General features: G+C 44.0%; 1 protein-coding gene and 3 non-coding genes across 4 annotated transcripts in view; 3 read left to right on the plus strand and 1 right to left on the minus strand.

Moving 5' to 3' along the window:
* The window catches only part of LOC144698562 (uncharacterized), a 1,040,782-nt gene that overhangs the window by 438,290 nt on the left and 587,944 nt on the right, over positions 1-14,548 (plus strand). The window lies entirely within an intron of this gene.
* trnat-ugu (transfer RNA threonine (anticodon UGU)) lies at positions 5,262-5,334 on the plus strand. Its single transcript has one exon. It is a non-coding gene; the product is annotated as a tRNA-Thr (tRNA).
* trnai-uau (transfer RNA isoleucine (anticodon UAU)) lies at positions 8,466-8,560 on the plus strand. Its single transcript has 2 exons — positions 8,466-8,503; positions 8,525-8,560. It is a non-coding gene; the product is annotated as a tRNA-Ile (tRNA).
* trnas-uga (transfer RNA serine (anticodon UGA)) lies at positions 12,947-13,028 on the minus strand. The gene has a single exon. It is a non-coding gene; the product is annotated as a tRNA-Ser (tRNA).

Here is a 14,548-nt window from a genome sequence, read left to right on the forward strand (position 1 = left end):
TTCACTTTAACGGAAAGAACGAGGAGAGACAATAAAAATATAAATAGCTGTGGAGAAAAGGTGGGGTTTTTGAATTAGCTAAATTCCTCTTCCATGAGCCAGAATTTACACAATGGGCCGAATGTCCTCCTCCACTGCTGTAGCCGCCTATGATTTTATACCAACGACACTATCCTGTGCAGAGAGCCAGTCCTCATGGCTGAGTGGCTAAGGCGATGGAGTCAAAATCCATTGGGGTTTCCCGCTTCTCATTATTCCCGGTTTTAACTTTGTGTCTAGCTCAGTCGGTAGAGCGAAGGCGCGTAATGCCAGGGCCTTGGGTTCACCCCACGGTGGGCGCAGCTTCTTTCAAACAAATAATTCTCCAACCTCATCACTGCGGTTCTTGTAAAATTTGCACATGACGGATATTCATCACTGAAAGCATTTGATGCACAAAACTTTCAAAGCACTTTCACGTCACATCTCTTTCTGCCTCATCTCCAGCTCTCTCTGCTCTTCCAGGAGCTACTTTACCAAACTCAGTCAGTTCGTGTGAACATAAAACACAACGTGATCAGTTTACAGATAACAGGGCAAAGAGACACCAGGATCTTCCTGATTCCCCCAGGTACTGATTACAGGAAAGCACCCAGTGCCGATTATCCACCGCTACACTCTCCTTCCAGTCTTGTGTACGTTGTTCAGCTTTGAAATTGTTCATATTTTCACACTGGATGTCAATGTGAAGAAAGCAGAGCTGTGATAAGCTTATATTGTTCAGCAGATGTACTGCATGAAGGTACATAACAGGCTGATGATAACAGTGCTCTTTGGACGCGGTGAGCTCCAGTGAAGGATTGGCACCATTAATGTGTCGCTCAATTAGTCTCGTGACAAATCTCGTGCTAGAAATGAGAAGAAAACTCGCTGAATTTTCTCCGTATTTTGGTTTCAAAAGAGCCGAATGGAAAGTTAGAAAGTACATCTCGCTAGAGCAGGTTATAAAATGGCAGAATGACTGTGAATGAAGCACCCGTGCTGTTGGGAAACATAAAATTACAGAAAGTTACAGCATAGAAAGAAGCCGTTCGGCCTTGATGAGCTGATGTGCTGCGTTTAAAGAGCAGTTGTGATTGACCCATCAGGGGTGATAGCTTTGTCAGTGCAAACAGTAGGGACCAAAATTTGTCCTTCCCCCACCCTTATTTTGCCTCGCGCCACCATCTCTGTGGTCAGTGCTTTGCACCCAGCCCTTCTCTTGTCCTCCTTTCATTCATTCATTCACTCCACCTTTATCTTTGTTCCCGACCTGTTCCAAGTGTGATATTTCCAGCTCGGAGGCAAAACTTCAACTGTCACCCCAAAGATTCTGGTGGAGCTGCGAAATGTTTTCAATCAAAAAGTGCTTCATACCCATCTTAACAAAATCAAAATTCCCTGACCGGGAATCGAACCCAGGCCGCAGCAGTGAAAGCGCCGAATCCTGACCACGAGACCAGCAAGGGAGCTGTGACCCTTCTATCAGTTTGGTTTATCGACGCTGCTTTCAAACATGTTTCCATTTTAGATGGAACGAATTCTTCAGTCAATGACAACAACAGTTGCTGTGAGCTGGAACATGAAATGGACAGTGAAGTGAAATAGTCCCACAAGCTGCTCATGTGCAACTGTCAATTTCCAAAACCCACCAACCTCATCACTGCGGCTCCTGTGAAACTGACAAGGGAACACACGGCAGACATTCATCACTGAAAGTAACTGACACATCACATTCTAAACACTTTCATGTCACATCTGTTTCTGCTTCTGTCCCTGCCTCGCCTCCAGCTCCCTCTGCCCGTCCAGCTCCCAGGTCAATTAGCTGCTCGATGCAGACACAGTCAGTTCATGAACCCAAGCTTCCCCTAGAAAGCAGGGTCAGGGAATGTGGGACCCAAGGATTTTAGAAAGAATGAGTTTGCAAATGACATAGTAAAGATAATCTGGGATCTCATCTTCCTGATTCTCCCAAATACTGATTACAGGAATGTGCAGAGTGCCGATTATCCACAGTCGCAGGCTCCTTCCATTCTTGTGCACATTGTTAACCTTTGAATCCACTCGCAAGAAGGATTATAAAATGGCAGAATGACTGTGAAAGAAGTAACCGTGGTTTTGGGAAACATAGGATTATAGAAAGTTATAGCAAAGAAAGAGGCCATTCGGTCCTGTGTGCTGCTCAAAGAACTCTGAAGAAGAGTCACGCTGAATCGAAACATTAATTCTGTTTCTTTCTCCAGAGATGCTGCCAGACATACTGAATTTTTCCAGCATTTTCTGTTTTTATTTCAGATTTCCCGCATTCACAGTATTTTGCTTTTATCTCTGGATTTTTAGCCCATTGACAATGCCACTACGCCACCTCCTGAATGCTGACATATGAACAAGAAAATACGGGTGTGGTTGGGTGGGTTTTCTCCTATTTAGAATGATAAATCCTCAGGCGGCAGGGTTCGAACCCATGTGTTCATTTTAAACAACAAATGTAAATTATTGAACATTCACTCACAATTAAATAAACAAGCTTGGATGATGCTCTTACCAGGTTTCAAACCACTGCTCTGCCACATGTGAAATGACCGTGACCCCCCACTTCCCTGCACAAACCCTGCGCTGTAAAGATCCCAATGGAGATGTCTGGAATGTTAAACGGTGACGTCATGCAGCAGCACTTTGGGTCTTTGTTTTGAAGAAATGGAATTCGGCTGTTCTCATTAGGAATGCTGGAGACAGACTGATCAACAATGTCATCATCAAATGGCACAGCGCAGTAAGAGGCCCTAAGATGGAAGCAAAACATTGTAGATGCTGGAAATCTGAAGTAAAAACAAAAAGTGCTGGGAAAAACTCATCAGGTCTGGCAACATTTGTGGGGAGAGAAGCTGAGTTAATGTTTCAAGTCCGTAAGTCTCTTCTTCAGAGTCAGGCCGACTCGAAACATTAACTCTGCTTCTCTCTCCACAGATGTTGCCAGACCTGCTGAGTTTTTCCAGCATTTTCTGTTTTTACTTTAACAAAAAGCCCTTCACCCCATCGTATCTGTGCCAGCTATTTTCAAAGAGCTAACCAATTCGTCTCAAATTCCTTCTGTCTTTACTTAAACCTGAGTTTTCCCCCTTTCAATCATTGTCCATTTCTCGCTTGAAGAAGGAGTTTCTGCAGAATCCATGCGCAGTTTGCCTTCGTTAACAAAGTTTCCCTGACCCATTGACATGAAGAGTTGGACTAGGATTCCTCAAACAGTTTTCGATACAAACATTATTTATTTATGCAATTGATTTCATATCGAATTACAGAAGAACTTTATCCTGATCAAGCCGGTCATCATTATTTCTGAGCTGCTGTCTACAATCTAATTCCATTTTCTCTACAAACGGGAGAGCTGGATTCAGGTTCCAGTCTCTGGAGGAGTGGGTCCGAATCCCACCGCTCCCAAATTTTCAGCTGCTTCCCACTTTCGGGGACATTAGGAACTCTCTTTGGGTGAGCAAGAGACAAGTCCAGTTTAATACGGGGAGTGAGGTGGGTTGTGGTCCTTTATCTTGACAGGGTGAACAGAGAGAGACAATGTAAATAGAAATTGCTGTGGGAGAAAGGCGGCAGTGTGGAATTGGTTTAGTTGCTCTTCCTGAGAGCCAGCACAGATACGACGGGCCGAAAGACTTACTTTATAGCCGCCTCTGGTTTAATATGAAGATGTTTTACCCAAGGAAGTGCTGTTAGTCGTGGACGAGAGTTGAGGACGATGTTTCTGACATCCATCGGGGTTTCCCCAACGTTGGTTTGCTGACTGCGGTTCTCGTTGTTCCTGGTTTTAACCAGGTGCCAACAGGATTAGTTATCGATTAAATAGAATCAAACATAACTCCCGCGCTTTCTTATTTCCATTCATCTGCAAGGATTTGCGAAATCTGCAGACGGAAATGGAACAAAACTTAGCCGGTTTGGTGACATCCTTTCTTTCTGGGTGTTTGTCTCTCCTTAGGCCTCTCTCACTCTCGGTGTACATGTCAGTGAGTGTTCCGCTGTGTGTGTCAGTATGCTTCGGTTCCTCATTTTCACCATCCACACTTTATTCACCTTAGTTTTGTGGCTTCATATTAAAATCGTAGAGAGAAAATAAAAACAGGCTTAAAAGGTTCAAGAGGAATTTTGTTTCTGCATTTTTGGGTGGAGACTATTCAGCTACTAAGTGTCTGCACGCTACAAAGAGGAGGGTGATTGAAATCTTCACTGAGCAACATTTAAACAGCCAGACATCGAGTCCTTGTGGTCGAGTGGTTAAGTCAATGGACACATCGAGAGAATGAATGTGTAAATGCAAAAAGTCCAAACTGATATCCCTCGGATATTAGGAACTGTATTTCTTCTCGAAGCTGTTCCACGTGTGACATTTGCAGCTCTGATGTGAAACTTCAACTCTCACTCCACTGATTCGGGCGGAGCTGTTGTGTGTTTCGGTTTTCAATCAATAAGTAAATCAGTCCACTTTTAACAGTTTGTACCAGATCAATAAACCTTCACAGCCTGGCCGGGAATCGAATCCACAGTGAAAGGGCCGAATCCTCACCTCTAAATTAAGAGGAAAGCTATCTATAACTTTGCAACATGCTTTATCAACGCCACATTTGTCCTTTTTCAGATACTTTCACCAGAGATAAGTTTCTGCTACAGAATTTTATCATAAATGACATCTTCGGGCAATGACAGCCACTGTTTTTAATGGGTGAGCTGCAGCGAAGGGTTGGCACCAATAAAGTGTGGTTCAACTGGTCTGGTTCCAAACCCTGTACTGGAATTAAAGAAAAACTTTGAGTTTGCTCAGTGCTTTGAATTCAAAAGAGAGGATGTAAGAAAGTACGTTCCCATAGAATGTAACAAAATGTCGGAATCACTGGGAAATGATGCTGGAAGACATAAAATTATAGACAGTTACAGCAAAGAAAGAGGCCATTCGGCCTGGCGTGCTGCTTTCAAAGAGCAGTTGCGATTGATTGGTCAGGAGCGATATTTGTGTCAGTGTAAACAGTCGGCAGTAAAATCATTACCACATTACCACGGCAAACATTCATCAGTGAAATCAACTCACACACATCAAATTCTGCCGTTTTCATGTCGCATCTTTTAATTATCTGTTCTCCATCTCAGACATTTCCTGGTCTATCAAATATCATCCATGCAGAACTTTGCTCTGTTCCTCGTTCTACGAGGAGACTTACTGTGAGTGGGATATAGCCAGTGGCTCCATGGCTCAGTGGTTAGAGCACTGGTCTTGTAAACCAGTGGTCGTGAGTTCAATTCTCACTGGGGCCTATAGCTGAAATTTGGTGGCAAGGTAACCTTAGAGGACAGCACTTCTAAAAATATATCGAAAGGTCATGTGAGTGGGCAGCAAGATGGCAGGTGGCATATAATGTCAGAAGGTGCGAATATGTTCACTTTGTTGTAAACATTGGAACAGCAGAATGCTTTTAAAATGTGAGAAAGTGAATGTGGTGATTTTCAAAGAGACCTTGGTGTCCTTGTACAAGCAATGTAGAAAGTTAGCATGCAGGGTCAGCAAGAAATTAGGAAGCTCAATGGCCTTTATTAAAAGGGGATTGGAGAGCAAGAATTAAGAAATCTTTAAAGAAGGGTTTTGGTGAGACGGCATCGAGAATCCCGTGTGCTGTTTTCATCTGCACATTGATAAAAGGATATACTGTCTATGGAGACAGTAAAGAGAAGGTTCACTAAATTGGTCTCTGGGATGAAGTGATTGTCCTATGATGAGAGGCTGAATAAATTGTGCTTCTATTCTCTGGAGTTTATAAGAATGAAAGGCAATCTCATTGAAACCTGTAAAATTCTGAGGGGGCTTGATAGGGTGGACACAGAGATTGTTTCCACTGGTCAGGGAGTCTAAAACACTGGGGCACAGTCTCAGGGTAAAGGGCCGATAGTTTGGGGCTGAGATGAGGGGAAATTACTTCACACAAAGGGTTGTGAATCTTTGAATTCTCTACCCAGAGGGTTGTGGATGCTCCATCATTGAATACATTTAAGGCTGGGATGGACAGGTTTTTGCTCTCTTGGGGAACTAACGGATATGGGGAATGGGCAGGATAATGGAGTTGAAGCCCAAGGTCAGCCATGATTGAATTGAATGATGCAGAATGTTCGATGGGCCATGTGGTCTACTGCTGCTCATATTTCTTGTGCTCATGTGTATGATAAAGACAATAATTCATGTTATAATAAAAACAGAAAGTGCTGGAAGTTCTCAGCAGGTCTGACAGCAAATATGATGGGAGAAACAGAGTGAAGCTTTCATGTTTAACATGACTCTTTTCCAAACCATAAATTGGGTCCTAGTTACGACATTTTGCACAACACTGAGACAGGGAATGGAACCCAGTCGGTGAAAGCATCGAATCTGAACCATTAGGGTGTTTTTATAGCATACCTTTGAACGAAATTAGCTTCCAACTGAAGGTTTAATGGGTTAAGACCACCGAGGGTCAAGTAGACTCCCTCTCTTCCTGCTTCTACTTATATTACCTACATAGTTCTGCTTTGTGTCCTTTGGCTGCAAGGAAATCTTTCCCAAAGTTTCCCAGTTCTACTGTTAATCAGTTAGTTCCCACACAAATAGATTTATGAATATTCATTTCAAATAAAGCGAGAAAATGGGGGAAACATGTGCATAACATCCATCCTATTAGAAAGATTGGGTTCAAAGCAACGAATAGAAATTGATTCTCTGATTGCATATACCGAACTGGAACACACCATCACACCGCGTGAATCCACTGTCTGTTCAAATGTTGCTCAGTGAAAATTTTAATCTTCCTCCGCTGTGTAGCGTATGGACACTGAATCAATAAGCAGTGTCCACTTAAATAAACACAGAAAGCGTCAATCTCCTCTTGCAACTTTTATAGCTGTTGTTATTCTCTGTACCATTTACCATGAAGATATATAATACAAGTGAATAAAGTTTTGCGATGTTAAAAATGTGTTCATCTCTCGGGGAACTGAACCACATTGACACACACACATGAACACAGACAGACATATACACCGAGAGTGACAGAGGGCTAGGGTTTGTCTCTGAGGAGAGGCAAACTCTCAGAAAGCAAGGATGTCACCAATTTAACTCAGCTTTGTTCCATTTCTGACTGCAAATTCTGTGAATGCTTATGGATAAACAGGAAAGACGGAACACAGAAGTGAAACAGGAAAAACAGACGGGAGCGTTTGGAAGGTTCTGACTCCATTTAGCCAATAATTAACCCTGGAGTTTCCAAAAGGAAGGAACACTGAGCAACGCAATCGGCAGAATGTGAACCTGCGTGGGCAGATCCCAGTGGAGTTCTAATCCATCGCCTTAATCACTCAGCCATGGCTAGAGACCTTACACTGGTGTAAATCTTGTTCATGTAAAACCATGGAATGGTTACAGCAGACTCTGAGAGTATTCAGCCCCACCAATTCCCACTCACCCTACAATTCCTACAGCCTCCCTTGTTCTTCCTACCAAGACGAACCACGTCATGTGTCAAATGCCCCGATCCTATTCTAAGGGATTTGATGAAACGTCTGAAAAGATGAACCAACTGAAACTTTGGCAGTGATGAGATTCAAATCCACGACTCGATCGAGGCTGCAGTCTCAATTCAAAGTCTTGCAAACACTCAAACACACTACTGCTGGCAATGTGATAGTAACTATTGCCTTGAGTGGTATTGGTGCTGAGTAAGAACTTAAGTAGCAGCAGAAATAGACCATTTTGTCGCTCGAGCCCCTCACAGTTCTATAAAATCAGAGCCAAGGTAACAATCTTGAGGCCATTCAGACCGTGACAGAGGAACATCGACCATTCAGCTTTTTGATGCTGCTCCGCCATTCAATAAGATCATGGCTGACATGACAGAAACCCCGCACAGCGAGTTAGCCAGAGGGACTTGTATAGAATTTCAAACTGTGTCCTCATGCTGCAGTTCTGGATTATGCTTTGCAGAAATAGGATTGGGCTGGGATATTTAGGAACAGCGTAGAGATATTGATCGAGCAATAGAATCTCTCATTGGGACCCATCGTGCCCTCGCCAGGTTTTTACAAAGAGCTGCCCATTTAGTCTCAATATCTTTCTCTATCTTCATAACCCAGCAGCTTTTCCATTTCAAATATTTGTCCAATTCCCTTTTGAAAACTGGGAGTTAAGGAAAACAATGTTGAAAAAGGCGCAGGAGCTCCGGCAGTGTCTTTGTACAGTGCGTGAAAATTAACAAAGTTTACCTGCCCCATTGTCGGCATTTTATTTAATTCAAAATATATTGCAGTTCATATAATATCATTAAAATTTATTGAGACCCCATTGACCAAACAGCCACCAAGGAATCATGTCTGACCCCAGTGATCTGTGAAAAATGTAACCAGATCAAATGCAGCCACTAGCGGGCGCTCCAGTGGCGCAATCGGTTAGCGCGCGGTACTTATAGAGCAGTGCGATCAGCGGGCTATGCCGAGGTTGTGAGTTCGAACCTCACCTGGAGCAGAGGTTTTACTGGAGCTACTACATGTGGAACCACATTTGGATCCTAGATTCTTGAATTAATGGTACGGTTTTCAGCCGGCAGCATTGCAATGACAGAGCATAAGCGCACCCCCGCCCCAAGTACGGGTTTATTAAATTCTGTTACACAGAGGTGTTGTACAGGAAGATCAACAATGAATCATTTACCATCTCTCGCATGCTTGTAACTTGTAGTATTTGACAAAAAACGTTAAGAAAATCATGTTTAAATTGTTGCATTTCCACCACTGATCACACAAGATAACACCCGGCTGGAAGTGGTGAGTAAATCCTGCTCCCCAGGTTCCACGGTGACAGACAGTCTGCTCCTTGATGCAGTTCCTGATACACGCACGGGGAAAGCAGATATCACCTGACTCATGAAACGCGCATAACATCAAGCTGACCTTTGGCACCAAGCTCATGGTGTATTAGGCCTGTGTCCTCAGTAGCTTGTTGTCTGGCTGTGAAACATGGACGACTTACAGCTATCAAGAAAAGAAGCTCCACAATTTCCATCTGTGCTGTGTGCGGTGGTTATTGGGTATATCCTTGTGGGACACAGTCAGAAAGCGGCAGTCCTCACAAAGACAGGGCTCCCAAGTCTTTTAGGCTCATCAAACAGAGGGAGGTTGGATGGCTCGGGCCCGTTTAGAGGATGGAAGGTGGTCACAGAGCTAAGGGCCAGGCGGCCAGTGAGACGTCCAAAGCTCTGCTTGTAGGACAGTTACATTCGTGACATGGAGGCCCTAATTAGCGATTATCTGACATGAATTTCACTCGATGACTGCAGAGGAAGATTGCAGCACTTCCTGTGAGCTGTTGTGCATCACCATGATGCCCATTTGCGACAGCAGCTCGGCAACAGACGCCAAGACTAGAAACAACAACCCATAACATCGCTTTTAGCTTCATGTGAGGCACTTGTGATGGAAACTGCCCCTCAAGGATTGACCTCCTCAGCCATCAGAAACTGTGCAGCATATAGAGACAACCCATCTGAAATAGATTTGTTTGCCATGTGTCCGTCATCTTTCATGAATGGAAGGATGACGAAGATCATTGCGAAATTAAGTTGCAAAACATATGACATGTTTCACACACAAACACACACACACACACACACACACATACACACGTACACAGCCAGATACACACAGACGCATATGCACACACACATAAACACATACACAGGCACACATCAATACATACAGATAGACAAACACGCACGCGCTGACATAGACAGACACACACACACGTACACACAAACAAAGACGTACACAGGTGCACACAGACATACAGGCACACATGCACAAAGACACACACACAGACAAACACATGCACATACACATACGCACATACACACATGATACATGCTCGCTCACACGCAGATACAGAAACACACAAAGACACACAAAGAAACACACACAAGAGCACAAACACACACACGCACACACCGACGCACACAAACATACACACGCCGACACACACACTCACACACACACTCTCTCACAAACACACACACGCACATACACACGCAGAAACACACACACACACACGCTGACACAAACACACACACAAACGCACACAGACGCATATGCACATTCACACACATGCACACGCATAAACACATTCACAGACACTCACTGATACACACAGGCAGACATACATGCACACACAGACACATGAAGTCAGAAAAGCAGACACAGACATACACAGACGCACACAGACATACATGCACACAGGCACAAACACACACACACAGACACATGCACATACACATAAACACACACACACATGCACGCACACACACGCCAATATGCCATCTTGCTCTAACGCCGAAAAAATCGCATTTCAAATTAGTATTCCCATCTTGACGACCTGGGTGGCTCCATAACACTGAAGAAAATGTCACCCAGTATCATTCAGGTGGTATCATGAGCCAATAGACACTGGCATCCTAATCGTTGCAATGGTTGCATCAAGGGACAACCTGTCATTCAATTTCTAATGGAAACTTCTACCATTATTACCTGTCTCTCTTCTCCCCAAACTGGCCCGTATCTCATTTGTATATTAAATCCAGGGACAGTTAGTGTCCTCGCTGCACAAACCCATATCTTTGTTTATGTTCCAGCAGGTCCTGCCTATCCAATCACTGAACTAGCCCATATCTCTGTTTGTAATGTACCAGCCCCAGTTACTGTTATGATTGTATTGGTCCATATTTCTATCTATATTACGGCGAATCCTGTCTCTATTATTAATTCACTAGCCCATATCTCTATTTATATTACACGGGATAATGCCTCTGTTATTACTGAACAAGTAATGTCTCTATTATGACTGCACTAGCCGATATCTCAGTTTCTGTTACAGCAGAGCCCGCTTCTGTTATTGTGCATTAGCCCATATCTCTTTTTATATTGCACCAGGTCGTTTATCTCTTTACGCTGCGCCAGGCCCTGAGTCATTTCAGATAAGATTCCATAGATTATACAAATTAAAGAGACAGACAAATTAGTCCAAAAATGATTAGAACGGTCGGGGTGGAATTTGTAAAGCTCACGGTTAAAAACCGTAGAAAGAGAACAACGGGAGTTTCAATCCTTTCCAACAATTGGAATAACTGATTGGATAATTTCAGGTGTGTGAATATCATGTCATGTAAATGTGCAGGATCATTTTTTCCGTCGCTTGCATAAATCATCACACTTTTGAGGTAAATATCAGGAGCTTCCGTGAGATGCTAAGGTGACCATTTTCCAATAAACTGCTCGTCATTCTCGATGTGATTCTAATCCCTGAGTTCCTCAGGATAGTGTCCGAGGCCCAAACATCTTCAGCTGCCCCATCAATGTCCTCCCCCCCCACCCCCCCCCAACATAAGGTCAGGAGTGGGGATGCTCGCTGATGGTTACACAATGTTCAGCACCATTCATGACTCCACATATACTGAAACACACCATGTCCAAATGCAGCAAGACCTGGACAACATAGACGCTTGGGCTGATAAGCGTCAAGCAGAATTCGTGCCACACAAACGCCCGGTAGTGACCATTTCCAACAAGAGAGAATCCAATCACCTCCCCTTGACATTTAAAGGAATTAGTATCACTGAATCCCCGTCTATCAACGTTGTGGGCGTTACCATTGAGCAGAAACTGAACTGTACCAGCAATGTAACTACTGTGACAACAAGACCAGATTAGGGGCTGAGAATGCTGAGGAGAGTAATTCACCTCTTGAATCTCCAAACTCGCCCACCACCCAGAAGGTTCAAGTCAGGAGTGTGATGGAATACTCTCCACTTGCTTGGATGAGCGTGGCTCCAATAACACACTAGAAGCTCGACACCATCCAGCACAAAATAGCCCACTTGTTGACACCTCACCTACCACCTTCATCATTCACTCCCTCCACCACTGATGCACAATAGCATAAGTGTGTTCCATCTACAAGATGCACTGCAGGAACTCATCAAAAATCATTCTATAGCACCTCCTAAGCCCATGACCACTACCATTTAGAAGGGCAAGGGCAGCAGAAAGATGGGAACATCACCACCTGGGAGATCCCCTCCAAGTCACTCACCATCCTGGCTTATAAATGTATCGCCGTTCCTTCACTGTCACTGTGTCAAAATTCTGGAACTCCCTTCCTAACAGCACTGTGGGTGTACCTACACCACATGGACTTCAGCGGTTCAACAAGGCAAGTCACCACCACCTTCTTAAGAGCAATTAGGGATGGGCATGAAAATGTTGGACTAGCCAACGACGCCCACGTCCCGTGAAATAATAAATAATAATTTTCCAAATGATCTTTGGGAACAGAAAAGTACATTAACTGAGACAGGGTCCAGTTTGATAGACACGTGGCAGGTTCTACAGGAGTTACAGCTGAGACAGAGTCTTGCGAAATGCAAATAAAAACATGTTCTGGCTTTCTATAACCAGAGAAAAGCTCTAGTGGCAGTGCCAACTGGGGCATAGCTTATTGTAACTTTAGCCTAGATCTGCTTCAGTGCAGTCATGACTGAGATAGTGCCAACTGTATTTTGGCCTTAGTCCAGGACATAAACAACTGTGACTGAGCCAATTACAGAAACAACTGAGTGATAACCTTCTTTAATATGATCATAGACATGCCCTAGTGTAATAGAAAAAGAAACGGCGTCTAATTTAATATGAACAGAGACAGTGCCAAACGCACTAATAATTGAGACAGCGCCTGCTTCATGTGATGGAAGCAATCACGGTTTCACTGCCACCCACTGGTAAAACTTTGCTATTGCAGGTGTTGTGAAAATGTCGATTCCATTTCCTGTTTCTGAGATCAATGGTTAAAATCAGAAATAATGGGAAACGTAGTCGGCAGGATTTGAACCTACGCGGGGTAACCCCAATGGATTTCAAATCCATCGCCTTAACCACTCGGCCACGACTACAGACCTTGACTGTGAAATATATGAAATCATAGAATAGTTACAGCAGAGAAAAAGGGTCTTCTTCCTGCCCTGTCACTGCCAAAACCCAACCTTTTCCCCATAACCCTGCAATTTATACTGTCCCTCCTCGTTCTCCCTCCCAAACTGGGAATGAAAAAGTGAGAATGAGAGAGGAAGAGAAGTGATGGGTTTTGTCGATCCCAGGGAAAAGAGATTCCAGGAACAGTTCATTGTGACAGTTCACACAGCAGCAAGAAAACAACATTCCCTGAGGAGGGCCAGGAGTGGGAGCGTGTTTAGTTCAAACACAGAAGACTTGTTCAGCCAGTAACAGCATCGAGTGTGTTAGACATGAGCATGAAGTGAACAGTGAGATGAAATAGTGGAATATCTTCTTTACCCAGAGAGTGGTGGGAATGTGGAACCCGGTGCCACAGGGAGTGGTTGAAGTGAATTGTACAGATACATTTAAGTGGAAACTAGGCAAGAATTTAAGGGAGAAGGGAATATATAATTACAATTGTAGATTCAAATGAAGGAAAATTGGAGGAGGCTCAAGTGGAGCATAAACCCCGGAGCGGACTGGTTGGACCAAATTCCCATTTCTGTTTCCTCCATCCTGTGAGAATAATACCAGATTCTGCCGCCTCTCCACATGATTGAAATAGCTTATCCCTGACACTGTTCATGTGAATACTGCCCGTAACCTCTCCAAAGACTTGACATCTTTCCCAAAGTGTGAACACAATATTTCAGCTGAGGTTCAATAAATGGTTTACAAAGATTCAGCATCATCAGTTTGCTTTTGAACTCCAAGCTTCCATTAATGAAGCCAAGGACGACATGAGCTATTTCTAAAGAAAGCAGAGAGATCAGCTTGTCCTGCTACCTTCGAAGATTTGTGTACATACAGCCCCACGTCACTCTATCCCTCTACTCAGTTCTCCACCAAACAACCTTTCACAGCCCGTGTGTGTTTTTTCCTTCATCTCCTCGTTCCGAACACTGTCCACAAGCCTTACAGAATGGCTCATCCACTCCAATTTTGCCATTTCCTCGCTTCAGACCCACTTCACCAGGGTTAACTTTGTCCTACAATATGGCGCATTTACTTGGAACAGGAAGGGCTTGTTCAATGGCAATTGTTCAGCCAATGAGGACAACCGTTTCTGGGAGCTGGAACATGAAATCGACAGTGAGGTGAAATAGTCCCACAAGCTGCTCCTGTGTAAATTTCAACTTCCAAAACCCACCAACCTCATTACTGCGGCTCCTGTGAAACTGACAAGGGAACACACGGCAGACATTCATCACTGAAAGTAACTGAGACACATCAAATTCCAAACACTGTCATGTCGCATCTCTTTCTGCTTCTGTCCCTACCCCGCCTCCAGCTCCCTCTGCCCATCCAGCTCTCAGGTCAATTAGCTGCTTGATGCAGACACAGTCAGTTCGCGAACCCAAGCTTCCCCTGGAAAGCAGGGACAGAGAATGGAAGTCCCAAAGCTTCCGGAAGGGAT

This window comes from Cetorhinus maximus, chromosome 23 (assembly GCF_964194155.1).
Source record: "Cetorhinus maximus chromosome 23, sCetMax3.hap1.1, whole genome shotgun sequence".
In the NCBI taxonomy this organism is placed as follows: domain Eukaryota; kingdom Metazoa; phylum Chordata; class Chondrichthyes; order Lamniformes; family Cetorhinidae; genus Cetorhinus; species Cetorhinus maximus.